This window comes from Nicotiana tomentosiformis, chromosome 8 (assembly GCF_000390325.3).
Source record: "Nicotiana tomentosiformis chromosome 8, ASM39032v3, whole genome shotgun sequence".
Classification (NCBI taxonomy): Eukaryota; Viridiplantae; Streptophyta; class Magnoliopsida; order Solanales; family Solanaceae; genus Nicotiana; species Nicotiana tomentosiformis.
This window is the reverse complement of record NC_090819.1, coordinates 87701103-87713575: the sequence shown is the minus strand read 5'-3', so window position 1 is coordinate 87713575 and position 12473 is coordinate 87701103.

The window sequence follows — 12473 nt, the reverse complement described above, 5'->3', positions numbered from 1 at the left end:
GACAGACCAATCTTCTGTTTTGCAGGCTTGTCACGCATCCCCATATGGTGGCTATTTCGGTGGAGTAAGGACAGTCGCGAAAGTGTTGGAGTCGGACTTCTATTGGCCGATATTGTTCAAAGATGCACACCTATGGGCAAAGGGATGTGATGAATGCCAACGAACCGGGAATATTTCTCGCCGACATGAGATGCCCATGAACCAAATTCAGGAAGTGGAAGTATTTGACGTATGGGGAATCGATTTCATGGGGCCTTTCGTCAGCTCATATGACAATAAGTACATACTTGTAGCCGTGGACTATTTGTCAAAATGAGTGGAAGCTGTGGCACTCCCTACAAATGATACAAAGGGAGTCATTGGATTTTTGAGAAAGAATATATTCACTCGGTTTGGCACTCCAAGGGCAATAATCAGTGATGGAGGCAGTCACTTCTGCAACCGAGCTTTCGCAAAGTTGTTAGAAAAATATGGTATTTGCCACAAGGTTGCCACCATATATCATCCACAAACAGGCGGGTAAGTGGAAGTGTCTAATAGAGAAATAAAGAGTGTGTTGACAAAGACCGTGAATGCTACAAGAACGGATTGGGTGAAAAAGTTAGACAATGCACTTTGGGCCTATTGTACCACTTTTAAATCTTCAATTGGCATGTCTCCATATAAACCGGTATTTGGGAAAGCGTGTCACTTACCCGTGGAGTTGGAGCATAGAGCTTTGTGGGCATTGAGGCAGCTGAATCTCGACATGAAAATAGCGGGTACAAGTAGAGTCACAGAGTTGCACGAGCTTGACGAGTTCCATTACCATGCTTTTGAGAGTACAAGGCTATATAAGGAGAGGATAAAGATGATGCATGACAAAAATATTCTTGAGCGAAATTTTAAACCCGGAGACGTAGTATTGCTACACAATTCGATATTGAAATTGTTTCCTAGCAAGTTGAAATCTAGATGGTCGGGACCATTCAGAGTAGTGCAGGTGTTATCAAATGGAGCTCAAGAAATTGAGTTTGAGGATGGGACGAATAGGTTTCGAGTGAATGGACAAAGGTTGAAACACTACCTTGGAATGAGTGACGAAAAAAGAGAGAAAGATGTGATACAATTGAACGAACCTCAATATGTGAATGAAGTATAATCCGGAAAGTCTGCGTCATGCCGCGATGTTAAATCAGGCGCTTCGTGGGAAGCAACCCATTATAATGTTGTAATTGGTCATGTCGCAATGTTAAATCAGGTGCGTCGTGAGAGGCAACCCATTGTAATATTGTAATTCGCCGTGCCACGACATTAAACCAAGCGTTTGTTAGGAGGTGACCCAATTTTCTTATTTTCATCTAGTTGTCATTTAGTCACAAAAAATAATGTGGGGAGGCAGCGAAGCGAAGCTAGCTTCGCGAGACCGGGGCCAAGAATATTGAAGAGAAAACTGTTGGGGATAGCAAAGTGTGCCTTGCTTCGTGAGACCGAGACCAAAAGAGAAAGAAAAAGATATGAGGGGACATAGCTGAGACCGAGACCGGGCATAGTTGAACCAGGTAAAGGGGCGCGTCTCCAGGTCATGCATCAGTCCTAGCGCGACCCCAGGTATTTTCTTAATTTTATTTTCTATTTTTGTATTTTCTAGTTAGTTTATAAAAGAAAAATAAAAACTCTCTCCCGTTCCCTTAGGTCATGAAACTATTGGCAAATTGAACCAAATGAAACTTAACAAAAGTTGTGCACATAAAGTGTTCGATGAATTGCTCGAATAAATTTTTTTGGTGAGGTTTAGTGAGGTCTAAGTAGCTAACCTACCTCTATTGGCAATACGGACATATCTTAAGTGTGGGGTGGCCGTTGGGTGTCTTATGAACTTCAATTGTGCTCTTTCTACGACAAGTATCATCTGTGGCCAACTTAGACATGATTGAGGTGTTGCCTTACCCACATGTTGCTGAATTGTGATAATTAACATGGAATAACTATCAAGTTACACACTGATATAGAGGGGCTCCATACGGTTGATTTGAGTGCTACTGATGGCACTGTGCAGAGGAGCCAGGGCTAGCCGTTGTGACATAGGGTCACTATCGGTCCTCACCAAGACCCGAGTGATTTTGAGGGAGTTTCTGACACTCACTCTACTTTTGATCTTGCTTATTTGTATTTTTATTATATTGTGCAGTTGAGGACAATGCACATTCTTAAATGTGGGGTGGGTTGTCAGGCTTTAATTTTTGTGGCATGTGCTTAATTGCTAGTGATACATTTTGAACTGCATGGTCACTCTTATAGCCATTATAATTGTATAATTATAGTAGTTTTTTTAGTGGATTAATCCCGAGTTTTCTTTAAACCACGGTTCTTTACCGAGGATGCCATTTTCTTGAACCAGGTATTTTTAGGTAGATTTGTTTTTTTTCTTTCAAACTCTGTAAAAATTTGTGGACTTTTTCCGACGATGGATTACCTAGACAGTTTTCTTGAGGGACTAAAGTCTAAAGAAAAATACAAAAAGATTTTTTTTTGTTTCTCTTATTTTGTTTTCTAGTTGAACTGACAATGGAATTGGGAGAAGCTTGAGTAATTTGTGCTTTTGACATGTTTTATATCGAGGCCTAGGTCTGGAGCATTTGAACTAAGTACTATCTTCATGATCTCTATAACTACATGCCTTGTCAATATGTGTGGCTTTCTTTTGACACTGAGGCTCGTCTCTAGACTCTTGTGATTAATTTCTGTGAAAGTTTATGATAATTGTGCTAGTTGCTTTAACTCGAGTGTCAAGTCCGAGCCGTCCTAAGTGAGTCATGTGCATTGTGTGAAGTGAGACTAGTGTACTCTGTGCCATTCTTGTGAGTTTAGAACTTATCCCGTGTGTGAGTCAAAGCGAAATGATTAAGTCTTGTAAGTTGGGGAAGTGATATATGCTTTCTTTGATCGACCATTTAGCCTATTTGCCTACCAATGCTAATATTATCTGTAGTCATCCCTTTTGAGCATGTAGACATTTTCTTTGGCAACCACATTACAAGACGAATCCCTTTTATTCTTAATCAAATCTTGTTGGACCTTTACCTCCGAAAGCACTTAAGTAGCTTGAAGAGTAAAGAAATAGAGTGAGTAGCTTTTGAGTGGAACCATAGAAAGGCCGAAAAGGTCCACTTGTGTATAAACAAAAACAAAAAAATACTAGCCAGAAATACCAAATTAAAGAGAGTGAAAAAAAATAATAACACCTCTCATATCTTTGTCTGGGTTAGTAAGTATCTATATGTTGATGTGCTTATTGAAGAAGGATCTAAATATGTATGATTTCATGGCAAGACATCGAATTGGTCAAGAAAAGAATGTGCTTAAAAGTGAAGTGTAGTATATTAAAGTGCTTAGGAGGGTTAGTCACTATTTTCTCAAATATATCCTACCCGTCCCTTAGCCTACATTACAACCTATAAAGTCCTACTTGATCCTACACTTTACGAGCTTAAATTAGTTGAGACTTACATTTCGGGCAAGCCTATGGTACTAACGTGGGTGGCATAAGAGTTTCATTGTGAGAGTGAGCGAATTCTTTCTATATTTGAGTCCTTAAACTATACTTGAACTTATATTGAGTGTGTGGACTACTTTCTATATGTGGTTTGTTAGTGAGGGCACATGATTTGCAAAGGATTGGTATAGACCTTGATTTTTGAGTTGGCACAAGGAGCGAGTCATAATGTGGAATGCATTAGAGTCACGTTTTGAGGCGAGAATGTTAGAAAGAGCCACACGAATATTTTAAATAATCTTGGCATGAGTTTACAACTTGAAGAAAGGTATGAAGAGTGCATATGCTGGGATCGAAACGTTGATATAAACCATTGTCATTGGCGAGATGCTTGAGAATGTTTTGAAAAGAGTTTCTTGCTTATGTGCTTAATTTTAAGTTGCTAGAGGACGAGCAAAATTTTAAGTGTGGGGTGGTGATAAAGGGTAAAAAGTGCATATTTTGAGTGTGTTTGTGTGTTATTTCGTATGTGAGTTGCGGGAAAATATGCCCATTATGTGTTTCTTATGTGTAGGAATAAACTTACGCGGAAAGGATCAAATGGGAGAAAAATTGGTGAAAAAAGAGCTGAAGAGAAAAGTCCCGGATAGCAAATCAAGGTTCACTTCGCCAGACTGGGACAGGAGCAGAAGAAACCAGGAAAGTCCCGGACAACGAAATGAGGTTCACTTCGCCACACCGGGATCGGAGCAGAAACACTTAGCTTTACCAATCCGAATTAGGAGAAGCCAATTCGGCCCAACTCAACCCTAAGCCATATAAATATGAAAGTTAGCCAATTTTTGAAGGGGGAGAAGACTTTGGAGAGGCAAGAACACGCTTGGAGTAAGGAGAATGCTTCAACTTCACGTTTTTTCCTCTTTCTTCCTAATTTTCCATTATTATGAATTCTAATCTTGTATTTGTGCAAACAACTATGAGTAGCTAAATTCTCATTTAGGGTTTGATGGAACCTATGGAAGGATGATTTTTTCACTGCGTTTAATATTTTTCCCTTTGTTTTTCTCTACTTGTTCAACTATACTATTATTGTTGTTGGTTGAAGGGCCCTTAATTGACTGTGCCTATTTAGCGTGTACTGCTAGAGAGAGTATACGCATTTAGGTAGTTGTTGAACAACACCATTCTTAACGTATTTGAGAGATCAATACGGAGGGTTTAAAGGCGGGATTAGAGATAACAAAACCTTGGTGCGATCATAGTGAGAGGTGAATTAGTGTCAGCTAGCGTAGTTCGAGAGAATACGTCTAGTAAATTGTGGTAGTTGCTTGAGAGAGAGCTACGACACTCAAAGTATTTACGATCGGTAGAGAATACTTGGGTGAATTTATAGGAAACGTAGCGGGGGAGATTCCGACAATAGGGGAAATCAAAACCCTAAACTTTTCCAATCTTGTCTACAACATTTGCTTTGTTAGTAATAAAATTACAGCTTTCTAAATACTTTGTTCTTAGTTAGTAAACACTCAAACCATTATTTTATATTTCTGAAGGTTGATTACTTGAATTCTTGCGAAACTAGTGGTTGTGATTAGTAGGTTAAATCCTTGTGAGATTCGACTCCGGACTTGCAAACCAGATTATATTTGTAACGATCGCTAGACCTCTCAGGAGCCATAGTTGGGCGTGCTCAGTTCCAACATAAGAATTTTCTGATAATTTGGGTGAGAATCATTCAAATTCAAAACTACGAAGGTGCCTGATAAATCAAAACCTGAACTGCTTGCGATGACCAATGACGACATAAGATTGGCCTTTTTCTCCAACTCTTTAAAAGCTAGTCGCTTTTCTTCTGTTACATATGGAACAACATATCCCTTCATTTCCCCTTTTTTTTTTAAAACAACAAGCTTTAACAGCTGAGTTGACTGATTAACCATTGACTCCCTACAAATTAGCAATCAAATGGAGTATGAAAACGTCCAAATATATATGCATGTTAGTGCATTACTGGCTTTTTGTTTGTCCTTTTACCAATCAACGTCCACTTCATTGGGTTAGGCTTCCTTTTCCAAGCAGTTAACGCGGTTTCTTGAGTGCACATTGCACTCATTGTCACTTGCTGGGGACCGATAGTTTTTTTAACCATAAAAAGATAGTTCTGTGCATAAAATATGTGTTGTATTTACGCAGGATTCGGGGAGAGCTGTACTTCTAGGGTATAATGTAGACGGTCTATCGTAATGCAATCATTAATAGTTCCAAGGCTCCCGTGACCTATAAGTCACACGGGAATAATTTTATCGTTGCTCCAAAGCTCTCATTCGATATTTATTAATCTGACTAATTCAAATTTGTATCGGATAAAGTTTCTAAAGGACTTAGGAAAAACTTCCTCTCAAATTTCAAACACAAGACATGCATCTGATTAACAATAAAGAAGTTCAGTATGTCCACTGTACTAGTTATTGGTAGTGGCAATCAGGTTAGAAGCAAATGTTTACAATAAAAATGAAAAAGCTTACATTACATTATGGATAGGCGATTGGCCACTCTTAGCATTAACTGAAAATGACTTTTCCTCCCATTCATTCTTTTGCTGGAGCGTGTATTGTTTGAGAAGTGCGGTTATTCATCAATAAAACTAGTAAAAAGAAAATGAAACAAATAATTACAAAAATCATATTATCAGCAAAAATAAAATTAAAACCTCCAAACTCGGTCGTTTCCTTTTCCGTAAATAATGCCATTCATATTTGTAATCAAATCAAAGTTAGATTTAGGACTTCTAGAGTATTAGTACACCACAAAAAACGCGAAAAAAGAAAAAGTGCTAAGTGAAAATCAATCAATGTTACTTTGAATAAATAAATATGCGTTCAACCAGGTGCATCATTCAATCTTTTTGGAGTATGTGAGTCAACAGATAATATTAGACCAATTTTACTAAATATATACATAAAATATCTAATTTGGCGAAAAATTCAAAAGTTCATGTACACCATAAAAAGGGCATAAATCCGCCCCTGCATCTTTTTAGCTTATATGCAACGCCTTATATGAAAATTTACCTTAATAGTAGGTGATTAATTTATCATTGTACCTGATATATATTTTATAAGTTGTACTTTTTCTTACCAATATTCTAAGTTTAATACCTTCATAAATGATGATGCTTATAGGGGTTTAGCAAAGGATTGCGACCAAAAAACGGTTTAAATAATTTTAAAAATTGGTATCAGCTATATACTTTTTGATGAAAATCTATATTTCTAAATACATATTTTCGTAGTTTTAGACAATCAATCAAACAGTATAAATATAACTATTTTTCTATACTCTTTTCTGCAGAACAGCTAGCCGAGCGAAGCAAATGATTACAAAGATTAGTCTAAAACATCCCCTAACGTTGGTCCAAATCCAATTTAAATGTTAGAAAGTTCCTTTTTTTCTTACTTTTTCAATTTTGTCCTTGCCTCCCAAAATACAAGTCGTTGTCCATTTGGTCAGTTGAATGACAAAAGGAAAGAGCATTTTACCTAGAAGTTAGATACGTACAATTCAATTCTATATCCTACAATGCGCCATTCAATTATGCCAGCATGACAACACTTACCTATCACATTCCACCCAAACATTAGATTAAATAGTCATAATTTTCTTGTGTAAAAATATTTTCCCTTGTTAAATTCTGTGAAAAATTAAACTTCTCTTTCAATTTTAAACTATAAATATTTTTCCTCATATACTGTCATCTATCAATCGGTCATTTTTTGACAAAGTCTACTTTGCCCATTAATAGGGTGGATCTTTACACAAATAGCCAGTCGGATCTTACGGTTTATTTTTTCAAGCTGGTATATAATAACTATACACTCATTGTACACATTTATAAAGAATTATACATATATTACATATTATTGGTTATTTTTAATTTAAGCGGTTAGGTAAGCGACTATTTAGGTTAATTCGTGGCATGAGGGCCGGGCCTCCTTAGGGAGTTGTATCGTGGACTGGTCATTTCTACAAAAATGATTAGCCCAGCGCGGGTTGATGGGCCGGACTAAGCGAGCTGGGATGTTGGCCGATTTGTTTGAGAGAGTCACACAAACAGACATACGGTACAACATCATCGGTTGCCTATTTGCATCATTTATTTACAAAATAAAAATAATTACTTTATATATCTATTTTATTCCCCAACTTCCTATAAAGCAACTCCCTATAGAAAAGGCTGACAGTCTGATACATAACCATGGTAGAAGTAATATGAATACTTTTCAGGTTCCATCAGGGGCAGCTCCACTTAATATATGGCCTAAGGCGAAAATAAAAAGTGAGCTCTTAAATTTTTTAATTATTTTTTTATTTTTATAATTTATTAAAATCTAAAGAAGTTATAATCAGTTTTAATTATTTTCAATGCCTAACTAATTTGTTTAATCTCTCTTGTGTTATTATGTTGAACTTTATTGATTTAGTTTTTAAAAACTTTTCAACCAAGACAACTGATATAAAAATTATTAACGGTAATTGAATTAACACTTTTTACCTGATTGAGTTTGTTAATTAGAGTATTCTTCTACTTATACAGTTTCTCTTAGCACCTTTACTTATAAATATAGGTTAAAACAAATAATACTATAGTAACTACTATGTTTCAAGAGTCATTCAATGTTAAGAACGAATTTTAATAGTTACTTATCAAAGTAGCTTAAAAAATACCTACAAAAACATCAAAGAATTAAGAAAATTTGTTCTAAACTAATACTGTAAGAAAATCGATTTAAGTTGGGACGAATTAAAGACAAGAAACAACTAGTAACTACAATTTAAGATGTATAAAACTTTTAGTTGTAACTATTTTAACCAAGTAATTTTAAAATTCTATCAATAGTGTATAGTTATTAAATATTTTATATATATATATATATATATATATATATATATATATATATACAAATTAGATATAAAATATACAAAAGACATATTGCATAAAGTTTGTATGAAAATTATATTTTAAGTTGTATGATATGGTAGTTGTATTTAACTGGGTATAAGTAATGTATGAAAGTTGTAAATAAGTTGCATATTGCATAATTAGTTGTATGAAATTTGTTTTTACTATGTATATTGTTGTAGATATTCAAATTTGCAGTAAATTTGTACGAAATTTATTTTTAATTTGTATGTTGATGTACCATACATTGTTATTTTCTCAGTTAATTTAATAAGGAAAGAAAAGTAGAGAATGAATTCCAAATCGACTCATGTACACTTATTCATATTTGGTTGAACGAAAAAACTTGAATATTGATGGGAACTAAATGATTTGAGTGGAGAAATTTCGAGTTTCACATTAAAAGCGTCATTGTCGCACTGAGTTTTATGTGAGATTTGAATTTGTGTGAGAAATTAACTGGGTAGCATAAATTCTTGTTGGAAATACTAATACAAAGTTGAATCCGAAATTTGGAGGCGATTGGATTTAATTTAAAATATGCTAAAACTTTGAATTTGCTCAATTATGCTTTTTGATTCAACTACGATTGGTGTTGTAGTTTGATAATGTTGTTAAGAAATTGTTCAGTAAAAGCAAAGTAGAGAAATCGTAAGATGGAAACAAGGATAAATTTTGGCGACAATTGCATTCAAAAATGTTGTCATATTGTAGCGTATCTTTTTTCTTTTTGTTGTAACCGAAATTTCGTTTGTTACGGCTTAAAATAGATAATACACAACTGGATGTGGGGGTGTTCATGATTCGATTTGGGTCGGTTTTTTTCTAAAAAGAAACCAAACCAAGTAAGTCGGTTTTTCAAATGTTGGAACCAAACCAAACCAATTAAGTCAGTTTTTTATCAATTCGGTTTTTGTCGGTTTTTCGGTTTTTTCAGTTATTTGTCGATTTTTTCTTAAATATGAGACATACACTACCAAACGTATATTCCGGTGACTACATTTTTAACGTAACATTATCAAACCAATTGCTCTTTGAGAAGTCTATCATTTACCAAGATATATTAATGATAATTGACTCAAATAGTGATGAATAACTTAAATACTCAATTAAAAAATCGATTATTTTTAACATGAAATAAATTCTTATACTTAGTAAAAGAAAATTATCAATCAAACTAGAAGGCAAAGAATTAGATTATTATAATAGCAAAGAACTAGACTAAAAATATAAATGACTAATATGTACCATAAAATTTTAGAAACTTTATATAAAAATATACATATATATAGGTGTAATAATAAATTTAAATAGCTACTTTTATAGTCGGTTTGGTTCGGTTTTTTCGGTTATTTTTTGATTAAAACCAAAATCAAACCAAATTTGATCGGTTTTTAAAATTTAAAACCAAAACCAAACCAAACCAAACCTAAAAATATCGGTTGTTTTGGTCGGTTTGGTTCGATTTTCGGGTTGGTTCGATTTTTTGGATTTTTAAGAACACCCCTAATTGGAAGGAGTCCCTTTTTTTAGCAAAACATGAGAAAAGATATTATATATCAATAGTATTCTCTTCTGCTGCACTTAATATCTGTAAAAATTACAGCCAAAGGGAGTTGTAAATGGGAGTGGCTACAGATTTAACTTGAAGATACTTATGAAGTCCTCACATTCCCAAATCCCTTTCAAAGCCGCCGCTTTTGTATCCTCCATATGGACAATCCGGATCGAAAGCAGTTTATCCAGATAACTCCAGCTCGAATCGATCTTGAAACTGTGTTGGCAATGTTCAAGTTATTTGTCATAGAAGGAGTCTTATTAGAAGAGGAATGGAGAGAAAATAGAAAATAAATATAACAAAATTTCTTAATTTAAGGCACTAATAATGAATTGTATATAATTTGTAAGTAATCATTGTTTAGGATAGGTAATATACAAAATTAGGATAATTTTGATAACTAAGTTTAAAATATTGTATATGAAGGAAAAATTCCCTATTATTTATAAATTTTGGGCCCCAGAGTATTTTGGGGCCTAAGGCGGTTGCCTTAGTGGCCTTAGGCTCCGCCCTGGGTTCCATTAACTGGACAAGGGTGCATTGTGGGAAAATGTCCAAAATTATCCTTGTGATTTGTAAAATAGTCTACTTTAAAAAATAAAAATAAAAATAAAAATAGCTCAGCGAACATAATTATTGTGAAATGAAAAAAGGCTAAATTTATCCTTGTACCTCAAAATTATTTATATTTACTCTCTGTTTATAGTTGGGACTAATATAAGGCCCAAATAATTTACTTTTTGAAGACTGCTTTCAAGCAAATTAATTTTCAAAAAGGATAAAAATATGTTGAACGTAAAAGAGGTAATTTATTCTTCTCATATTTTACAATGAAAATAAACATTACAAAAGTTGGATAATAACACTTTACGGCAACCATTGGGTTTTCTATAAATATTTTGGTGTAGAAGAAATGAATAAGTAAAACAATTGGTAAAATGTTCAATATCTTCTCATCTTTATAATTTAGGTGGATGGTAATTCCCATAGCTTTGGAGATAAAAATATTTCTATGTTGTTGATTAATAGGGTACATATATATGATGCCAATGGACTTCAATAATAGCGTTTTCATTTAAAAAAAAATTTATTAAGTAGAAAAGGCTTAATATTATATTTTTAAAAAATTACAAAAAAAACAATAAGAATATATTAAGACAAGATTAATTATTCGTTTATACTTAGAATGAAAAAATAATTTTCTGAATAATGAGTCGAAGATCTTTTATGGAGGTTAATTAGATAGTATTTTTTCCCCCATAATCCACTAGAGAAGAATATTTACAATCTTTCAAACTAAATTAACTATAATCAAGTATATATCCAAAATAAAACAAATCTCCATGAATATAAGCAACATAAGAAAAGTTGTGAACCACCCCCAACAAGTAAGGAAAATTTACCTGCCATAGCTAAATATAAGAGCTATTAATGGATCATAGCTACCTTTTAATTTAATTATTTTTTATAGTTACAATGAATTTTTAATTTACCCATCATAACTAATACCAAATACATAGAGTTATTAAACTGTATAATCTTTTATCTCAACCCTCTTTCTCTCTTCTCCCTTAGATCTCTCCTTTTCCTTCTCTCTTCTCCCTCGGCAACAGAGAAGTCATCGTCGACCGTCTTCTCCGGCGGAGCTCTACGGAACCCATCTAAATAGCAGTCTCTTTCTCTCTTCCCCACACATCACCACCCTCCGTCGTATACCTCATTCATCGTGAATCACCCTTAGACACCATCGCCACCCATCGTCAGATCCAGATTTGATATCTCGAAGTTGCGATCAATCCATTATCGACGGTGAAAACAATGGAGGAGGAATATCGGGGGCGTCACATGATTTGGATCTAACGGAGATGCCGGAATCCCTGATTTCTTCTCCTTCTTTGTATCTCACATCTAAGTGTATTCGTCTGGCATGAGACTTATTCCTCCACCACTACTTTTCACGCCGGAAAAAAAAAGTCGCCTCTTTCTTCTCCACTACCTTTCACGTCGGAAAATCGTTGTATAAATACAGTGTATTTTGTATTTTCGTCAGAGATCTAAAGTATATTTTGGATTTTTACCGGAGATCCGACGGGGTTTGATTGTATTTTTTATTTTAAAATATAGTGTATTTTGTATTCTAGTTGGAGATTGTCTGTATTCTTTTTTTTTTTTTTTGGTTAAATACAATTGATTTTTAAAAGGATTTGAATGTATTCTTCATTTTTTAGTATAAATACAGTGGTATTTTATATTTTGTTTAAATATAGTGTATTTTGTATTTTCGTCGGAGATTTGACCGGATTTAACTGTATTCTTCATTTTGTCAATTTTTTAGTGTAAATAAATTCAAATACAGTCGAATATGTTCAACATTGCCACATCAAATAAGGTTAGATACAACTGAACAATGTATTCAAATACACGCGGAAAAAAAATACAGCTGAACAGTTGTATTGGGTAAAATATATTATGACACGTGA